This window comes from Ipomoea nil, unplaced genomic scaffold (genome assembly GCF_001879475.1).
Source record: "Ipomoea nil cultivar Tokyo-kokei standard unplaced genomic scaffold, Asagao_1.1 scaffold0418, whole genome shotgun sequence".
NCBI lineage: Eukaryota > Viridiplantae > Streptophyta > Magnoliopsida > Solanales > Convolvulaceae > Ipomoea > Ipomoea nil.
Window position 1 is genome coordinate 1068619 of NW_017616846.1, and position 5401 is coordinate 1074019.

A 5401-nucleotide genomic window follows, 5' to 3' on the forward strand; every position below is an offset into this window, starting at 1 on the left:
AAATAACTTCTTACATAACTAACATAAGACATAATTCATCAAACGTTAGACATTACATAACGATTTTTTTTTTTTTTTTGAGAAATACATAACTATAATTATAAAATCCACAGTCTAAAATTTTAAAACATTAAACTAGAGTTATGGTTATTATTACTTATTAGGTTATAGTTTGATATATATATATATATATATATATATATATATATATATATATATATATATATATATATAAGTGGTGGGTAGCCCGTGGCTCGTCAGGCCCGCCCCACCCAACCCATGGGCTTAAAAAGCCCGTTCCTTGACGGGCTGCTATTTTCAAAATTCACTCTCTACTTAAGTAGGATGCGGACAGACCGATCCGACGAGCAAAGTCTGTTTTGACGGCTCTACTTAAATCCCATGAAGAATCTACTAAATCAATAAAATGGGGCTTGTTTTTCGTTTCTGCTCATTAAATTTGAAGAGTGTTTTAGATGTGAAAATGGTCATTATTTTGGACTTGTTCCTTGTTTCTAGCTTGTGGAAGACAACAATGAAAAATGCGATCGTAAATTTTGTCGCCCACAAACATTCAATGGCCCAATTTGGTTCACAAGAAAATGTTTTTTTTTTTTTTTTTTTTTTTTTTTTTTTTTTTTTGTGAAAATTGTTTTTCCTTAATCTTGAGAAAAAAAAAAAAAACATATTTCACCTTATTCGATGGTTTGAAAATTTATTCTATTGAAAATGAATTCTTTAAATTTTTTAAAAAAAATTATTTAGTATCTTTAATTATTTTATTTTTTTTTTACATTTTTCGAGAAAAATGGAACAATATAAGTTTATATATTACTCTTATATATCTTTATTATGTAAGACTATTTGAATTTTTATATATACTTATAGTTTATTTTTAACCAGTCATAATAGAATTAATATTTCAAAAAAATTCTTTTTTCATAAAATTTAAATTTACATTTTTTTTTTTTACAAAACAAACAAGGGAATAAAATTTGTAAACTTACTGTATATAGCGTAATAAAGTAGGTGGCTAGGAACATGTAGGCTTAAATTTGAGGACAAACTAGGATCTCTAGTCTATATTAGGGCTTGTCATTTTCCTTAACCACCGTGCATTTATAGGCTTCTCAAGATTGCACTACCTAATCTCTTTTTACAAGATTGGAAATTTAAAATATATTTTCTTTCTCACTAAAATTATTTTTAATATATTTATTTGTTAATATGCCATTATAAGAATATATCATAATTAAGTGTTTACCATTTTATAAAAATGTATAGTTAATGTTAAAATTAAAAATTTACTATACTGTACTAAATGTATAGGATGTGCAATCTTATTTCATTTTCTTTATGTAGCACCTAGCAATAAATGTGTAAATTCATACTCCCTCTCTCTATCCCATTTTATCTGTCCTACTTACTATTCATTGGTCAAATCAATTTTTTCTTTTTTGTTTATTTTCTTTAGTATTTTTTACTATTTTTAAAATTGATTTTTTGAGTTTAATAGTACTTTTAGTATAGTTTCTAAATATATAAATTTTGTATACTAATACTCAACTTAATATTATATAAAAAATGATATTAAAATTAACTTCAGTCAAGCTTCGTTAACTGAACCAAACACATAAAATAGGACGGAAGGAGTATATCTTTATATTTGCGTAAGAAACAACACCACATTATGATGGCAGGATGTTAGACTCTGTTGCCGCTCAACAATTCTCCTCCCAGCCTCAATTGCACAGCATGATGACATGTTCTGATACCAATTGTTAAGATTAAGCGCTTACTACTACTATACACCAAAAATTATAACCAATATCAAATGCACAATTTTATTTTCTTATACTTCCATAACAGTTAACGACACGTTTTTAAACTAGGATGGTAAAATCGATGCTACAAGCCGCCCCCAACACTAATTATAGTTTGTATGTAAAAAGTCATTATTGTTAAATAAAGAAACATTAGAGTACCTTAATTTTCCTAGGCCAAATAGAAAGACATTTGTACTTTGGCTGAGAAAATTGTGTGATTTCCAGTGTGTATCCGATGATCGCGGACCTAAGATTCCGGCATGCCTACCTGTTAAAACATATCTCATGATTTATCTCCTGACCTTCATCAAAGTTTTAGAATATGAATAATGAATAAAGATAACAAGATTGTTGCGTATATATGTATGTATGTATACATTTTTTTAAATTTGTACAATTGCTCAAAACTCAATTTTTGATTTACGACAAAATTGCAATCAAGGACCATAAAGAAGTAAACTAGTCTAGGTTACTCATAATTAACTGACTCAAATCAAGAAGTCAATAAATCTCTTTTACATAGAGTCAAATTTAACATTTTGTGGTTACCAAATCAATTGTCTCACCTAAACTAATAATTAGAAATCTTGTATTCTTGTTTTTATTTCTTGTCATTTATCATTGTACATTTATACAAAGCAGACGTTTACATTACACTCAGTTGGTCCCTCCCGGTCCAAAACAATAACCAGCTGGGATTGGTCTCAAGGAGGAGCTTAAAACATACACTAAAGCATAAATAAGGCAAATTATATTATGCACCGCGGTGCATAATCGATTATGCACCGCGCGTCTTTTTTTTAAATGAAAATTAACAGTGTTTATTTCCGCCGTTTCGCACCCTTTTGCAAAAAGTAACTCTATTATTCAGTGTCATTTTGTATACACTGCAGTTTCAGTTGAACACAACTACAGTTTCATTTCGATATAACTATAGTTTCATTCGATATTTATAGACTCAAATATGTGAAAATGTTATTTAATTTTATTTTATATACACTATAGTTTCATTAAAACACAACTACATGATCATTTTGATATAATTACAGCTTCATTGTACAATATACACTCAAATATGTGAAATGTTATTCAGTTTCAGTTTATATACACTGCAGTTTCATTTCACTATAACTACAGTATCATTTTGATATAACTGCAGTGTCGGTTTGGATATACTGTAGTGTCAGTTGGTGTTTAATACACCAAACAAACGGACTCCGTTAACTCTAACGGCGGGCCGTTTCTTTACTTAAAGAAACGACGTCGTTTTTTACCGCGGTGCACATGCACCGCGGTCTATAATATAACGACTGCATAAATAATTGGATACGATGGCCCATTTAATTTGGGGATTTTGGGCCCTAACCCATGAAATACCAGATAATGTATGATCCAGCTGTTATACCATGGATCAGTGTCTAACTTGTAATGTGGACCCGATTTCAAAATAAACAATTTACATATTCACAATTTACATATTTAATGTTCACAATTTACTTTTATAAAATTGTGAGCATTCAATATTTAAATTGTGAACATTCAGTATGTAAATTATGTATTTTGAATTAAGGTGGACCCGAGTCTATAGAATAATTTACCATGTCTGATCCATGTAACCATTTTAGTTGAGGCTTGGTCTTTGTCAAATCAATTGTATTTTTTTTTCGTAATACATTAGGTTTCTCAACTTACGTTAGACTAATTTTTCGGCCAAGAGCATTGGAGGAAGTAAATCATGAATCACCTAATCAGTCCTCATTTTCCACCTCTATCTATACATTCTTTTTTTTTTCTTTTTTTTTTTTTCTTTTTTTTGGTGAGGTTATCTATACATTCTGCGCATAAGAAATTTTCATAAAAGTAATTTTTTGAATTTCGGGTCTCCCAATGACCCCCCCCCCCACCCCCCACCCCAAAGCCCATGTATGTCTTCATTTTGTGTGTTTAGTTTGATTAACGAAACTTAATCAAATTTTTTAAAATTTATTATTGTGACATTTAGTTTAATATTAGTATATATATTTATAAATTACATTAAAAATATTATTAAATATTTAAAAGTTAAAATTTACAAATTATAAGAAAATATTAGAGAATTTTTTTTTTTAAATGATTTGCCTAATAGATAGGAGAGATGGAGTGATAAATGAGAATAATTAGTAAATAAAAGAAACAAGGAGAGAGAGAGAGAGAGAGAGAGAGAGAGAGAATGCAGCCATGAGGTGTGCCTCTCTAATTCATAAAGAATTGTTTGACTTGAATGGTTACTCCTTTTGTTTCAAAATAAATTTTTTTTTATGTAAACCACAACGTGGTCCAGGTGTTTCTAGCCCAAAGAGAATCGTCACTTGTGGGAATTGAACCTGGGTTATCCCAGAATTCTCCCCCACAAAGAGAGCTCATTTGCCACTTGATTTTGTTTCAAAATAATGACAGAACATAATTAACTAGTATTTACTACATCCTTTCAAAAAAAAAAAACTAGTATCTACTTAATTTATTTATAATTTAATATTTTGTAATATTTAATTTAGTAGTATTAAAATTTTTATTTATTTAAAACTTATACTACGTATTAAAATTTGTACTAAGCAATTGAATTCCAAAATTATATAAAGTTTATTAGAGAAAAAAAATTAATTTGACCAATATATATTAAATATATCAAACAAAAATTGGACAAAGGTCTACTATTTAAAAATGTTAGAAAAATGAATCAAATATGAACGAATATTACAATTAAGTCATTTAAACAAAAATAAAAGCTCAATAAATAGTGTTAAACTAATAAGCGATATAATTAAGTCATAATCTTACATATTCAATATGTTACCGCTACTTTGACAAATATATAACCTTTTTTTAAAGTTCTATGCTGCACTAATAATGCCGTAAAACAATAATGTGCTAACTACTACAATAAAAAGTAAAAACAAATGGTAACATATTCGCAAATAAAATGATAGTATTTTTAAAAATATTACTTCTCTTTTCTAATTGTAATTGTAAGCGCGATGTCATTTCGATCAATAGTGTAACATTTTTCATTAGGAAAATATTATTCTTACTCTCAACTTTTATCTCTCTCACCAAATTTTGATGTTGACATTTTAATTGAGATCCACTGAATGAATATAACTAATCATCCATTACTACATCATAGAGTAAAAATGAAAGTGTAAAAATAAAAAGTACATGTAATAAAACTCTTTGTGTTATTATTATTTTCTTCCTAAACTATTGAGTTGGTCAAGAAACGTGTTGAATGAATCTAGTTGAACTTAAATTCAAGGAGCTCATGTTTCTTCAATTATAATCATACTCAATAAAGCTCTATCTGCTGACGTCACGCATTTGCTTATTTTCTTTGAAAAGTTGCTCATAAGTCATAACCAAGATGTTGGGGATTACATACATTTTACATCTAATGACGTAATGCATTATGTATTAATTATAGAATTAAAATTGCAAGCAAACGTTTATTAAAAAATTATTGTTGTTTTGAAAATAAAAATAAAAATTAACATTGTATACTAAACAAATTTAAGCAGTACATTTTCTGTGCATTCTATACA